At 42.0% G+C, this 16,660-nt stretch overlaps 1 protein-coding gene across 1 annotated transcript in view; it reads left to right on the top strand.

The window, feature by feature from the left end:
- Positions 1 to 16,660, top strand: part of LOC311526881 (uncharacterized protein) — a gene marked incomplete at both ends in the record, with an annotated part of 366,035 nt that overhangs the window by 300,236 nt on the left and 49,139 nt on the right. The gene's annotated exons all lie outside the window — the stretch shown is intronic.

Genomic DNA, 16,660 nt, shown 5'->3' with positions numbered 1-16,660 from the left:
CTGGGCCTTGTTTGGCTTACTGTGAAGTTTCTCTGTGACTGTGATTTCTGGGTGGTGACGCAGCTCAGGAAAAAGTCTGGAGTTGTCAAATGGCAGCTCATACCTACCATGGTGAAAAAAATACTAAAGATTCTGCACAATGGCCATTGGTGTCATTAACCCCCTTGCTAAAAGACACATCACAGATGAAATTCTGGACTGACCACAACCGAATGTGTGACCCCACTGAAGTCAGTAGAGTCACACAGGGGCTAAGTTGTCAAACATTTCAGTTCTTTGGAAGATCTTTGGAGGTGGCTGACTGAGGCAATGAGAATTTTAATAAACTGCTGTGAAGGTTCTCAAGCTGTTGTCCAAGAAGCATTTGCTGGCAGTTTCCAGAGAATTGAGTGGTCACATTTTGCTGAACATCCTCTGGTTCCAAATGTAAAATTGCAATAAAAGAAGCTTTTAAAAAACATGAAATACTTTCCTAATATTACTTTCCAAGGTCAGCATTTAATGTAGTTGACAGAGAGGTGTTAAGCAGTGATGATTGGAAGCAGGGACATGGCCCTTGCACATGTGACTCTGCATGGGAGAAGGCCACAGAGATAACATACCTATTAAGATGTGGTCCATTTTATGAAAGAGTTTGAGAGCCCCTTAACTGTTGCATTCTTAGAGTCAGAAGGAGGGCAGAATTAGAACCCTTAGATTAAAAAGATGAAACAATTGGCATATATAGAAAAGGTAGTTGCACAAGAGCATGACATCGAATTATATGGGCAGGAAACGGGACTTTTATTATCTTCTAGACTTATCCGCTGCAATATTGCATGATATGTTCTCACTTGATTTTTATATTGATTGATTTCATGATCCTGATGCAGTTTTTAAATGAAAAGACTCCAAAATTCAATTTTGGATATGTCTGTGTTAGGGGGCTCAGGCAGATAGGCCTCCAAACCGGCTATCACTGAGTGGTTGTGTGAATCTGATTGCTAAATGGATTACAGAGAGCTTCACCCTCTGAAATCCTGTGATTTTACAATCTGTATAGAGCTTTCCCAGCACAGAACTGGTGGTGGAATTCGATTAATTGTATCAGAGTGTAGATGATTTATCTGTGTTGCAAGAAGATTCATTTTCTGGAAACCCTAATCTGGTGAATTTGCCTGAAGATGAAGTTCTGCATCTTGTACCTTAATAGAGCTTTTCTTCTAGTTAGATGAGAGCAGCCCACGCAACTGCTATCAGTGTTGGGGATTAATATGGTATTTCCTCTCTTATATGATAATATTAGTTTTCATTTAACATCTTTATACCTCATGGAAAATTAATAAAAATCTAAAGAAAAATTCAGTAGTATCCATAGGAATAAAAAAGTGATGCATTGAATCTCAACTAATCAGTTACCAGGGTGCACAACACATGCAATAAATGAAGAGAATTTGCTAATATTCACTGCTGCTATATCTGTCAGTTCTATTTAGCTCGTAATTAATAAATCATTTGCAGATATGTCATTGTATGCAGTTACAGGGGCAATGCCCCAAAGTTGAGCTCACATGCTCCCATCCCTTTCTTTGTATGGAATGGAGCCTGCGTCTCTGAAAAGGGGGGAAGGAGAATGGATTTAAACTCCACAGGTGATATGTTGTTTATCTTTTATCATTTTTCTGTATGAGTTCATTCAAGAGCATAGTGATAGTCTGGTTTCACCCACATAATCGTGATTGGGGCAGGGGATAAAAATATAATTGATGTATCTCAGGTATCTTATTGGTGGTGTTGTCACCCAAACACTCCAAGAGAACCTGTGAATGAACACTTTTCACAAAGCGATCACTCTATATCTGACCTCTCAGTCCTCATCCTCAAAGAAAACCTACACAACATCTTCAAAAGATGAGTCTAGGAGCTTAAATTCATAACTTTGCTGGACACTAAAAATCGTAGCGTGAACAGAGACACTGGATTTATGGCTTCATATAAGAACAGCCATATTGGGTCAGACCAAAGGTCCATCTTGCCCAGTATCCTGTCTTCCGACAGTGGCCAATGCCAGGTGCTTCAGAGGGAATGAGCAGAACAGGTAATCAACAAGTGATCCATTCCCAGCTTCTGGCAAACAGAGCCTCAGGGCACCATCCCTGCCCATCCTGGATAATAGCCATTGATGGACCTAGTCTCCATGAATTTATCTAGTTCTTTTTTGAATGCTGATATAGTCTTGGCCTTCACAACATCCTTTGGCAAGGAGTTCCACAGGCTGACTGTGCATTGTGTGAAATTCGTCCTTTTGTTTGTTTTAAACCTGCTGCCTATAAATTTCATTTGGTGACACACACACACACCCCAATTCTTGTGTTTACAATAAGGAGTAAATAACACTTCCTTATTTACTTTCTTCATGATTTTATAGACCTGTATCATGTTCCCGCTTAGTCATCTCTTTTCCAAACGAAAAGTCCCGGTTTTATTAATCTCTCCTCATACGGAAGCCATTCTATACCCCTAATCATTTTTGTTGCCCTTTTCTGAACCTTTTCCAATTCCAATATATCTTTTTTGAGATGGGGAGACCACATCTGCATGCAGTATTCAAGATGTGGGGGTACCATGGATTTATATAGAAGCAATATGATATTTTCTGTTTTATTATCTGTCCCTTTCTTAGTGATTCCCAATGTTCTGTTTGCTTTTTTTGACTGCTGCTGCACATTGAGTGCATGTTTCCAGAGAACTATCCACAATGACTCCAAGATCTCTTTCTTGAGTGGTAACAGCTAATTTAGACTCCATCATTTTATATGTATGGTTGGGATTATGTTTTCCAATGTGCATTAATTTGCATTTATCAACATTTAATTTCATCTGTCATTTAGTTGCCCAATCACCCAGTTTTGTGAGATCCTTTTGTAGCTCTTTGCAGTCTGCTTGGGACTTAACTATCCTGAATAGTTTTGTGTCATCTGAAAATTTTGCCACCTCACTGTTCCCCTTTTTCCAGATCATTTATGAATAAGGCTACTATTTAGTCTCGGGTACTTTTAGTACCCCAACCCCCTGCCTCATCCCACACCCAAACTCTGCTGCTGTGGTGGGGGAGGGGGCCCAAGACTGCCACAGCGGTGGCCGGTGCGTCTGGCACATGAGCTGCTTGAGCTGCCCCTGAGCCAGGCGCACCAGCTATTGCAGAAGTCACGGAGGTGATGGAAAGTAATGGAATCCGTGACTTCCCTGACCTATGTGACAAATTCGCAGCCTTATTTATGAATATGTTGAGTAGGACTGTTTACCTCTCTCCATTCTGAAAACTAACAATTTATTCCTACCCTTTGTTTCCCACCTTTTAACCAGTTACCGATCGATAAGAGGACCTTTTCTCTTATCCCATGCAGCTTACTTTGCTTAAGAGGTTTTGGTGAGAAACCTTGTCAAAAGCTTTCTGAAAATCTAAGTATACTATATCCACTGGATCCCCCTTGTTTGTGCTTGTTGACCCCCTCAAAGAATTCTAGTAGACTGGGGAGGTATGATTTTCCTTTACAAAAAACATGTTGACTCTTCCCCAACAAATTATGTTCATCTGTGTGTCTGACAATTTTGTTCTTTACTGTAGTTTCAGTGAGTTCGCCCAGTACTGAAATCAGGCTTACCAGCTTGTAATTGCCGGGATCACCTCTGGAGCCCTTTTTAAAAATTGGTGTCACTTTAGCTATCCTTCATTCATTTGGTACAGAAACTGATTTAAATGATAGGTTACAGACTACAGTTAGCAGTTCTGCAATTTCAGAACTCGTGGGGGAATGCCGTCTGGTCCTGGTGATTATTACTGTTTAGTTTATCAATTTGTTCCAAAACCTCCTCTAATGACACCTGAATCTGGGACAGTTTCTCAGATTTGTCAACTAAAAAGAATGGCTCAAGTTTGTGAATCTCCCTCATATCCCCAGCTGTGAAGACTGATGCAAAGAATGCTTATTAGAACAATCTATAACCCACTAAATCCTGCCCCTTCCCCCCGACCCCCCGCTTTCTTCTTCTCTCTCCCTTTCACTCTATGATTGAAAAAGTATTAATGGGCCACTTCACCTTGAATAGTCCCTTGAAATATGGGTTAAATACTTATGTTAAGCAATCTGTTCCACCTTATATTTAGATGTGACACTCTGAGTACGTTTGCCAAACCTGAAGAGCTCTGTGTAAGCTCCAAAGCTTGTGTCTCTCACCAACAGAAGTTGGTCCAATAAAAGATATTGCCTCACTCACATTGTCTCTCTAATATCCTGGGACTGACGTGGCTACAACGTTGCATAGTGCAGTCAAAACCCCATTACTGTTTTGGCTTGTACTCCATAAGGAATGACAGAAACTGTGGTTACCAAATAGCAAAGGAAAGAAATAGTAGAGAAAGAGAGATGTTATTTTCAAACCTCTGAGAGGTTATTATGCAATCAATAGAGAGTAAAATGACCAAATTAGAAACTATATAAAAGCACTTGATAATATCCCTTTATTCTGTTTCAGAAAAACCTATTAATAATATGCTTATTATATTTCTTGTATCCTAAAGTATAATGCTACTACTTAATCTGTAAAGCCAAGTGCTCATTGAAAGATATTAATGAAAAAGCTTTTTTCCCCACATGTTGCTGCAGTTTCTTTTATCTTTTTTCCATCCCTATATATCTCAGCAAATATAGAAATGTATAGATTTCTGGCATTAATTGGCATCTGGACATAAAGCTGGCATGTGGATATTTACAATACCTGTTAGTACAGTTCATTATTTTCTTATTTATTAGACTACCTATATGTGAAATGCATACGGAGGTGCATAAATCTGCAGACGCAGCATTTCCTGACTGCCTGTGAGCAATTAGAAACACATCAAAATGATCAAGAAGGAAAATATGGTTAACTGAGACAGACCTGCAACCCAAGAGCTTTACATTATTATTATTTATTATTTATTCATTGGTATTACTGGAGCACCTAGGAACACTAGTCATACCCAGAACCTCATTGTGCCAGGTGCTGTACAAATTAAGATGAAAATGCTTAACTTCTGTGCCTGCTACATGTAAATTGAGGGTAAAATTCCTCTACCTAAGGGGGTGTCATGAGACTTAATTTATTAGTGTTTTTGAAAGTGCTTTCAGATCCTTTGGATGGAAGGTGCTATGGAAGTATCATTGCATGCAGTTATAATTACCTGTTTGTTCAACGGGCATACACTTAGCTAGTCGGCACAGGATTTGCAAGAGTTTGAAGTGTTACTTTACCATTTTATAATTTCTTCACATTTGTATTTTTTCAGGAAAGGGACCAGTGTCATTTTGGCACAAAACTGTATTTTGTCTAAATTATTCAAAGGGGGCTCCTGACCTTTTCTCAGGCTCACTTTTCTTTGACTGAAATGCATCCCCCTCTGTGCTTTTGGTGTATGTCTCCTTCGGAATTATAAACAATTGGAATGGGATAACAAGAGGAGTAAATTGTGTTTAATGAATTGTGGTAATAGGGTGTTCTGCTGTTGTAGGTGTAATTTAGTCTAGACTGAGGCAACAGACCCAAAATTACCATAATTTCTTCATGGTAAAGCTTTATAAGAACAATTAAATTTGTGGTTGAGTTAAAAGTGAATGTATAGACCTTAGGATGCTAAAGCTCCATCTTGGAACTTGGTAAGTTCTCTCCCATATGCCTAGCAAGAATGAAATCTCTAAGTGCTATCAACTCTAATACACTGGCTAAGGCTCCGGTGTTCCCTTTAACAAAAGTTTTCAGGAAGTGCACTAAAATGGAGGTCATGCGGCTGCTTTAAAACACTCCATTGAGTCCCTCTGTGTGCCAGTGTACATTTTTCATCCTTAGCTTAAGGTTGTATTAATAAAGAAGAGGTCTGCTGCACATTATGCATCTCCTGATCTTGGCTATTTTACAGAAACAGTAGGCTATGAAACTTCAGAGTGATTTTTTGCTATAATAATCTGCTTCTGTTCCTACTGATGAGGATCTACTGCTCCTTTCCCTGACCTTCTGTGTTCGCCAGCCAATCAAGCTTGAACGATTTCAGCAGTGTTAAACTTCACAGCTATTTCTGTTACTCTGAGGTCTGTCCCCATCGATTTTTAAAAAGTCAGCATGCCAGGAATTCATGTCAGATGTCAGCAAGCTTCAGAGTCACCAACGATAACCTGCTGTCTCAGCACATTATAGCAGAACGGAGCATTCATGTTGTTCCATTCCTGATTGTCTAGTGAATTGGGAAAACATTGTGCAAAATACAGCAGCTTCACTGGTGGGAAAAATTGCTGAACAGAACCAGCATAGTAAGGCAAGACCATCTGCTTACTTCCCACACTCCTTATCCCTCTTTTTACCTTGATATTTGCCTTGTTTTATTTTATTTGATAAGATGAGACAGCCCTTTCCAAGATTTTTTTTAAGTCAGTAAAGAGAAAAAAACAAAGCTTCTACTGTGCTTTCATACAATACATTACAAGCCTGTGGAACTCATTGCCACATGATATCAATGAGGACAGGAGTTCAGCAGGATTCAGAAAAGAACTGGGCATTTATCTACAGAAAAAATGTCTAGAGTTGAAATACTATAGTATGAATTTTTAAAAAGTGGTTTGGAAGGCCTTTAGAATCTTTTGCTTCAGAGCATAAGTCAACCCACTAACTAATGGAGGTTAGGAAGACACATTTCTTGTTGGCAAGTTATTCCTTGCCACCTTCATTGATGCAGGGTTTCTTACACCTTCCTCTGCAGCGTCTGGTGCTGGCCACTGTCAGACAGGATATTGGACTAGATACCCATAAATCTGATCTAGTGTGGCAACTCCTATGTTCTTACTCAAGGTGCACTCTATGGGAAATAAGAATTCTCACTCATTTTCTTTTAGTTACATAGCATCAAAGAAAGTAACATTCCAATAACCAGACAATCCGCTCCAGTAAAACGTAGCAACATCTGCTGTACTGGGAACAATTGTACTCTTTCCTACTGGAGGTTTCATAAACCTATCCACTGTAACATTCTGGTTAAACTGAAGACAGCTTGTATTGATTTTTATGTTTCACATGCTTGTCCATGTGGAGGACAAAGAGACTATCTAACTAAATATTTTTTCCTTAATCAGACTGAAAGAAAGGAGGGTTTCAAGGTCAATTATACTGCAAGATGCCTTTTATGACCTCCATCATGCTGTCTATTTCTTCAGCCTTAATAAGCACCCCCCTTCCTTTTTTTCCCCATTATACCAATTACAATGCACTTTCCCTCAGAGGATTTTTCCATTCAGGCTGGTATTTGTTCTCAAAGTCAATCCCCAGCGCTACCCAGCATTGTTTTGGCGATGTGCACTGCTGACCTTTGGGAAACTATTCTGAACTTCATGAATTCCTTCATCCTTCACTTCACTTATTACAGCTGTTGGTTACTATTTGTCTTTTGCTGTGTTAGCAAACACAGGGCAGGCAGGAAATATGGATTTCTTCTGTGAGGCTAAATTGGTAAAATATATAATGCAGTATCAATTGCCCTCCATGCCCCAAACTCCTGCCTTTGTTAACGAGGCTGCAGCAAATGTTTAACTCAGACCAGTCGCTGGGAAGGGGAAGGGAACAAGTCAGCAACAGTCAAGAAAGCTGCTTCCCATTCTCTCTAGTTTAGGTTTTTGTCTGACCCCCATTACAGTAGTGTCTGAGCACCTCACAGTCCCCCTAAAAGGTAGGGCAGTGCTATTATTTCCATTTTACAGCTAGGGAACTGAGCCACAGAGAGGCTAAGTGACTTGTCCAACGTCACACAGCAGACTGTGGCCAAGCAGGGAATTGAACCCATGTTTCCCAAGCTAATACCCTAACCACTGCCCCATCTTTACTTAAATTCCCAATTTAATAGCCAGCATATGTTGTTACTGAGGGCTATATCCCATGCAATACAATGAGTCAAGAATGTATTGGTGCGCCTGCAATTCTGTGTCAAAAATAAATTAGGTAAAAGGTGTCAGGAAAGGCTTTCCAAAGTCAAGTCAAGGGATTGCCCTCATGTCAAACTGGTATAAGTGAGCGCAGAAGTAGGCCCATTACCTCACAGTACATGTAAAGCGGCTACTCAATTAGAATAATATAAGGGGGCTGTTTGTGTTGTTGCCACTGTCGTCAGAGCAAGTAAAGACATGTTTAACAAGATGTAGGTGAAAAGCTTAGTTCTTCTGTTGAGCCATCTACAACATTTAGATTCTCTGGCCTGCTTCTTTGAGATCTAAATGCTGGGGTCTGTTTCCAAAGCCATGAAATTTCCTTCACTGTTACTTACAAGGGTCAGAATTATTACTAGATAACATTTTCATTAAATGCTACTACATTGCAGTGGTGTTAAGTGTCCCATGGTAGCAAAGGTTAATAAGTATGGAGTTGAGCATGACATGCTAAGGTAAATTCCCCTCCCTACGCACACACTGTTAAGAGGAATTGCATATGGGCATTGAAACAATAGACTCCACTGTTATGCAGTTAGCTCGTTACTGCAGCACACATTGGATCGTGCATTGTTGTATGTCTCCAGCACGGTATGTTAAGTTAAGAAAGAAGTCCTGCCGTTGCCTTTGTTATTAAGTGTTTATAATTTCTGTAGTTCCCAGGGTATATGTACATGCAGTAAGTGCTGGGCATTAGCTAAAAACAGGCACACTTCTTTCCCAGGAGAGCTCACTGTCTATGAGTAGATGAGGTCACAGGCAATAGGGGGAGACAAGGGTGATACCAATGATCGCATGTTTATTTGTGGAGTGTGGGGGGAGATGGTGCATGCTCTGGGGTAGAGAAAGGAGATATATATATATATATAATATAAAGCTTATAACTGTAGCATTTTTGGTGGGGGGAGTAGTCTGCTGCAGTGGAAGGAAAAGAGTGGAGGTGGGATGGTGAAGAGGATGATGTACTTGGCAAACTAGGGAGAATGGAAGGGTGGGGTGGGCTGAGGACCGAGGGGAGGATGGAGAAAAGAGGGGTGACATGAATTAAGAACAGTGACATCTCAGAAATACTGGATTCCATCAGGGTTCTCCATGACTCCCTGGGGCCATTGGGGCTAGTGGTGGCAGTGTGTATGACACAGGTGAGCCTTTATTGGTTGTGCCTGAAGGGCCTTCCTGGCTTCTCCTTTCAGCAGGAACTGTGCCTGGAGGCGCGAAAGTCTTGCTAGGGCCTGCTCCTAGGGTTACCACCTCTGAGATGCAAAAAAATTGGGACATCCAGGATGATCCTGAGCCCATAAAACCAGACAGCTGGCAGTGTGTACTGAGCACCCTTACATATAACTACCTCCAAAAGAGGAACAACCTGGGAGAACCTGGAGATGTGGCAAGTCTACCAGCTTCCTCCGAGCATCTGGAAGGGGCAAAAAGGGCAGGGGGGAAGGACTGGCAGGACCTGGTTTATCATCAGGCAGTGCGCAGATCTCCCTGACCCCTCTGCTGAGGGGCCGCAGGGACATCTCAGCTGCTTCTGAGAGCTGCACAGAGCCAGGGCTGGCAGGGAGCCTGCCTTAGCCCCGCTGCACCACCGACCAGAAGCTGCCTGAGGTAAGCGCTGCCTGGCTGGAGCGTGTGCCCCAATCTCCCTCCTGCATCCCAATCCCCTGCCCCAACCCTGCATCCCTTCCCAGAGCCCGCATCCCTGCCCCAGCTCTGAGACTCCTCCAGGAGCCTACACCCCAACCCAAGCCCGAGCCTGCTACCACACTCCAAACCCTTCAGCCCCATCCTGGATCCCACTTCTGCACTCCAAACCCCTCATCCCCAGCCCCCCCCCGCCCAGATCCTGCACCCCCAGGTGGAGCCCTCACCCCCTCCCACACCCCAACTCCCTGCCTCAGCCTGGAGCTCCCTCCTGCACCCTGAACCCCTCATTTCTGGCCCCATCCCAGAATCTGCACCCCCAGCCGGAGCCTCTCCCGCACCTTAACCCCCTTCCCCAGCCCAGTGAAAGTGAGTGAGGGTGGGGGAGAGAAATGGTGGGAGGGGAGGTGGAGTGAGTGAGGGCGAGGCCTCTGAGAAGGGGCAGGGCCTCGGGGAAGGGACAGGGCAGGGGTGTTTGGTTTTGTGTAATTAGAAAGTTAGCAACCCTGTAAATGATATTTACCCTTGTTGATTCCATAACCCCTTTCATCCTAGAACCTTAAAGCACTTTACAAACATTTTCTAATTAAGCATACAGCTCTCAGTGAGAGCACTCTTGTAACCATTTTTCAAGGGGTAAGCACAGAAGGTTAAAGGCCAAGGAGTGGCCAGCCCTTACACAGCAGCACAATGTAGGAAGTGCATAAAGAGCCTCCCACTAATCCCCAGACACGTCCCACATTAGGTATGGCCACAAATACAGCTCCAGTGCTAAGGTAAATGCAGAGGTCATTACTGTGTTACTCTTCTGAGTGCAACTATGCTGAAGAGTATGGGGAACAGACAGAGCCATGAGTCTGGCCCCTGCACTGTTCAGGGATAGAATATGGCTGACTCTTTAAAGGGATGTTGCAGGTTACTCCCCACTAAGTGCAGCCCAGATGCTCCAGGAGGCGCTCTGCTCCTGTGGTCTGCACTGCCCCTTACTAGAGGCTGTGGCAAAATGCCACATCTGATATTAAATGATGAACTCAGAATCATCTAGCAAGCGAATGACAAAAGCACAAATAGAACTTATGAGCTCTGATTCCCAGTTCCATCCTCAAACCACTAGACTCCGTGAAGTTGCTGTGATCTCCCAGGAGAGCCACGGATCATCCCAGCGCATTCCCTTTTTGTAGGGGGAACCACTTCCATTACTTAAAAGCTGCAGAACTGGTTGTCTCAAAAAATTCTTTTAAAAACAATCCCGCTCCTTGCCATCTGGCTGTAAACTTGTACAATACGTTACCTTTCAAACCAGAGGAGAAGTTTTATGATCAGGTTATAATTTGTCAGCTGCTTACAGATCTTTAGATTAAAATCATATTGTACAAGATAAAGTTACTCTCTATATTGTGGGGTTTTTTACAATGAGTGGGGAAAGTGAGAAGGAAAAACGGAAACTTGAAAGTGTTTTAATTGCACAGGGATGTCATTGCCTCTAGCAAGAGTTCTCCTGCTTCTGTCATAAATTTTTCATATTGCCTCATGAGAGTGAAAACTGGAAACTTTACCCTCTAAGTGAAAGTCGATGAACCTCATACCAGACTCAGATCCCAGTAGTCCTGCACTCAGGAATATTAATTTAATTAAGATTGGTACAATAAATTCTGTGAGGGAACTCTCCTGGCACCTGTGGTAACTCACTCAGAAAATAAATAAATAAATAGAAAGAAAAGGCAGAACTATGGCTGATGGAGGAAGATACAGTAGTACAGTGTCCTCAGAATGGTTGTACACTTATCAGAACTGACAGTTTAAGAGACATGTGAGACATACTAAAATAGAAGCTGGGATTTTTGGTGGAAAAAAACATACGATTATATGTAGTGTAATCATTTTATTTTCATTACACTGACATATCTGCAGCCTAAGAAAACATGAAAAATGCCTTGAAAAATTGCTTCTTTCTCTTGGGAAATAAAGGGCTGCAGCCACAAGGGGCAGTCGCCATACGCTATAAAAAAAGGGAGAAGGCTCTCCTCATCAGCTTCTGAACATACTACTAGGGGGCTGTACTGTTTCCCATCTCCAAAGTGGAGCAAAGGACCTCTATTCACGCTGTATCCTACATAGAGACATTGAGCACAAGACTGGGAGGTAGGAACCTCCTGACTGTAACTCCCTTTGTGGCCCTGGGAAAGTCACTTCAATTTTCAGCTTCAGGTTTGGAAGGGAGAATTATTTAGCAGCTTGAAAATAAGTAAAGAAGGCCTGGTTCTGGCCTGATTTACATGTGTGTCTATCAGGGGTGACTCCATTTCAGTTGATGGTATAACAACCTTGTTAAACCCATGGAAATTTAACTGTGTGGCTTCTCTAAAGATGCTACTTACTTATAAATACAAAAGGACATGGGAGGAAGTGCAGAATACAGCAATACATTGGTTTGTTAGGACTGACCATGAAGAATTTCATGGCCATGGCTCACTTAAGAAAGACCTTGTTTTAGAGTCATACCATACACTTCTAGATTGTGCGGGTAACATTTATGTCATCAAAGAGTGGGGAATTCTTATTTTAGATTCTCATAATTTCCAGGTCTAAGTTTACATGCAGGATTATGTATTCAATTGTTTTAAAATAATTGTTTAATGTAAATATTTAGGGTCACATGCAACATTGAATATTTTTTCCTTAACTTTTTAAAGAGTATTTCTTGATTATGGTCACCTGATCTGTCCCTCAATTTTTCTCTAGGTGAGTTGTGAGGTCAATATTTGCTTTTATTGCTATAAGGTCATATCTTCCAAATATTACTATGCATATGGCTAGATTCTGGTATCCTTGCTCGTAATGGGTAGCACTTTACCAAGTGGGGTCTAATAAGGTCAGACTAGGTTATGTAATGGTGCCCTCTCACCTTAAAATCTAAGAACAGTTCCATTGACTTCAGTGGGTCTGTACACAGAATTTAATATAAGTGGAGGGTATCAGAATGTGGCCCTCAGTGCTGACTATAATGAGTAGTCCCATTGATCCCAATGGTAGCAAGTTGTAAGCATGCTATTAAGAATCCATAGCACATTCTCTGACCAGCGTTGAGTCTGGTAAGATAGATATCATGTTCTCTTGCCCTAAGCCACTTCTGTCTTTGTAATTTTTTTCACCCTGGAATTTAATAGATAAAATCTATTTTTTATTTCATAAAATATTCCTTAAACAAGATTTGTATTTTATTCATGAGATTTAAAAATTGAGTTGAACAACTAAGCTGACTGAGACCATGTGATGGCTAGAAGGCTGCTAAAAATAAAGCAGCAACAAGCAGAAAATAGACAATTGTATTTTAAATTAAGTAACCTTGGATGTATCATGATAATTTTTTGCCTATCCTTCTATCTGCCCTTTGCTAAATGGCACAGTTCACTAAGATGCATAGATTGGTGTTACTTCAGGCAGTGCAGAGCCCTTAACTACAGTATCTGTTCCTCCTATTCCTTCAGGGTTTATTTGCAAAAGGGCAAGGTAGCCAAATGTGATATTTAGGCTCTGGTTCCTATTAAAGCAAAACAAACACAGCACTACATGAATGTTTCCTTATTTCAAGGCAACTTTTGGATATATTCACAAGTAAATAACGGTTTTGTCCTGTTTTCAGATGTTCTGCATAGAGATAGCAAATATGAACCTTAGGAAAGAAAAGAAAGATTTAATCAACCCCCTGGGTATTAAAACAGTTGAAAAACTTCAGCAATAATAGCTGATAACTGATGGTTCAAGGGGCTGAGGATCAGGTTCAAATATCTTCATTTTTCTGAGAACCACACGGGTGTGGCTCCAGGTAATGTTGAATCAACCCTTTATGCTCCAAAGGAAAACAGGAGTGGATTCTGATCTCATGTACAATGGTGTAAATCATGATAGACTCTCCCAAGCTACTGGGTGTGTGGAGAGCAACCAAGCTCATCCTGCTCTCTCAACCTGTGAAGTTGGAACCAGGGGAAGCTCCTCTTGGAGCAGTTTCCATGGGCTAGAGGAAATAGCACCCCTTTCCCTTTCCTCAACTCACCCCATCCCTTAATCAGATCCATGGTTTTTGGCTCCTTCCTGCTTGTGCTAGTAGAGAGAAGCACAGTCCACTATGTTTAAAAGCAGGGAATGTGTATGCTGGTTGAAATAAAAGCAAACCAACTGACAGTGACTGTGAAATACTTGAAGCTACTAAAGAAAATTGGGTTTAAATCTGAAATAGCATTTTATTAGAACTGCTTGTTGATTGCTGATTCTGCTCAGCAGACCCACGAGAGGATGTGCTCCTACTCCAAATAGTCTGCATTCTGGTATGGACACTCTAAACCGTTCAGATACAGAGGGGCAAAAAAAGCCCCTATCAACTCTGTTGCTGAAGTGCTCAGCCGCCGTGGGGAGCACAAAAGTGGTTTTCTGTCCCCCAGTCCTGATCCTACTGGCAGCAAGGGGCCAGTTCTGCCCCCCAGTGTAACTTAGAGCACTGCCTGGGGTGTTTTTAGATGCACCAGGTCTTAATAGCCCCTTTACGTCAGCAAGGATCACTGGACAACAATGTGATCCAGTCACGACCTCTCCTAATCCAAACATGCCAACATGTCCCTTCCGGCACAGGGGCGAGGAGGAGATGGTATAGGGCCGGTTATGCCAACTCAGCACCAGGGAAAGTTTCCCCTCTGTTGGCTGTCCAGTTAGGGCAGCTTGAAGTTCTGTTTGTGCTGCTACTGTGTGGCAAAAGGAACTTGTGTAGGCTAGGTTCTAACCTGCAGGGTGTAGACCCCATTGAAGTAAATGGAGCTGATGGTATTCAGTATCCGTTATGACTGGGCCCTAAGTGATTTCCAAGGTCCCATCTCAAGTTAGCAGGAGAACTCGAAGCCCTGATTCATGGCCCCCCAGCTCTGGTCACTATATAGTACTCCATGCCTTCAGCCAAACTCTTTGATTTTTCCAAGCTGCAAGCACTGGCACTTGTTAAATATACTTTTAAAATCAGGTAAGTTGAACAAAAGCCCTTGTTTTCAGTGCTCGCAGCTGTGGAGGGGCAGCAGATGGGCTGTCTGGGAATTTGGGAGGAAAGAAAAGGAATTTATTCCTGGTTGTTTTATAGCAGAGCCAGGAAGCAGGTGGCAGGCAATTCCCCCAAAGCAAGGACATGAGCCAGGCAAAAAGGGAATATTTGGCTGCAAACTCCACTTGCCAAGCCTGATCCTGCAAGGGACAAAGTGCCCCTTGGGTGGTGCTGAGCATCCTCTACTTCTGCTGACTTGAAAAGCAGTTCAGCATTCTGCAGGCTTTTGCCCTCCATAAACATGACAGAGAGCAAAACCTAACCTAAGAAAAAGTGATTTTTTCCTTCCACCTCTTTATAATCATGCTGCTGCCTGGAGCTGCCACATTGACTGAGCTCTTGTTTTACATCATGGCAGCCAGGAGGTAAGGTGAATTGGAGCTTTCCTTAGGCTATTAGTTCAGAGAGTTTCCTGGACAGACACAAGGCATTGCTAAAACAATTATCCAATATGAAAGTACTACTGTGCTTACCCACTAGAAACGCGCACAGCACTATGCAGTCTGGGTGGCATCCACTACCATTGTAAAAATCCAGAACACTTGGGTCCTGGAGCACAAGCAATGAACCATTGCAGCTACAAAGGAGAGAGCTGTTCTCATTCATGCATGACTTTTTAGGAATTTTGCTGTAGGCTTTTCAAGTCAAAAATGACAAACTCAGCTTTTAGCCTTTCCAACCTAACTGTTCATCAGAGGTCTGCCTTCCGATTCCTTTCCATCCACAATAATCTCCAACTGAAAGGGCTGCATTCCCAGGAGAGATTGAAGGACCTATAGTGTGCAGCGCTGCTGGTAACTTGCATTTGTGCGTATGTGTTTGTTTGTCTGCTAGAACACGTAGCAGTTAGGAGCTGGCAAGCTTTTACCCTGCAGTGTGCTTCAGGTGTTTGTCTTAGAATTTGTTTGTGACATTATAATACAAGATGCTTTATTCCTTCACTACCATGAACTTTTCTGCGAAGATGTCTTTTTCTTTTGAGGTTCCTTTCTGCTCACTTATGTCTCTGTACTTTTCCTCCCCTGAGCTGCTGACTGGTTTTCATTTTGATATCTTCAGTGTGATTCATTCTGTTCTCTTTTTTTATCTTGTACCAATACAATACAGGAAATATTGGTGTGGTCATGAGATACACATACTGTATGTGTCTCGCCTTTCAAAAGGACACAATACAATTTACAGGGAAATATAAGACAGTCCCCAAGGTCTCCAGCTCATATTGGCTAATAGATTGATTTTGGTCACAGGAACAAATCTTATTATTCTTGCTCACTTACACTGGAAGGTATATTAGAGGCTTGCCGAGTCAGCATGCTCCAACACAAATAAACATTTGGCTTTCTTCTACTTTGTGGATTTTACTGTTGGGAACACTGGAATCTCAGGTTGCCATGAATGCGAATTTTATTTTTAATATAAAATAGGACAAGGGGTTTCATTTTTGAAGAAGATGATATCCGTCTCCTGACACAGGAGCTAGCAAATACCATATGGACTTTTCTCAGGCATTCAGCCTGGGCTCAATCACTGACTGAGCGAAATGGGTCAGACCTGCCCTGATGCTTTACTCCCCCCTGCAATTGTATGCATTACAATTGTATATGTTACAAGGGATGGGAAATGCTGTCTCAAACAAAAAACCAACCCTCCTAAACCTTAGCCCTTTTCTAGAGCTGAGCTCAAAGGGAAAAGTTTAAAAACCTTTTGAAATGTTCAAATAAATGACTGTGGGTGATTTATTTTCATTGTCCTGTCGCCTTCTGCACTTAAGGTTGTGGCCTGTTTTCATAAAATCTCCAGCCTAATTTTGCAGGCTGAAGATCATTCAGATTAGCTTCCTAGAAATAGCTGAATTTACATGAGCAGTGAATCTTTCTGGGCTTTCCCATTGCTACCGTGAATGAACAAGGAAAATGTTACCCTGTGATCATCCTAAGGGACGAATAGGAAC

This window comes from Lepidochelys olivacea (genome assembly GCF_965140295.1).
Source record: "Lepidochelys olivacea isolate rLepOli2 genome assembly, chromosome: 10".
NCBI classification, from domain to species: domain Eukaryota; kingdom Metazoa; phylum Chordata; order Testudines; family Cheloniidae; genus Lepidochelys; species Lepidochelys olivacea.
This window is presented reverse-complemented; position numbering and strand designations above follow the sequence as displayed.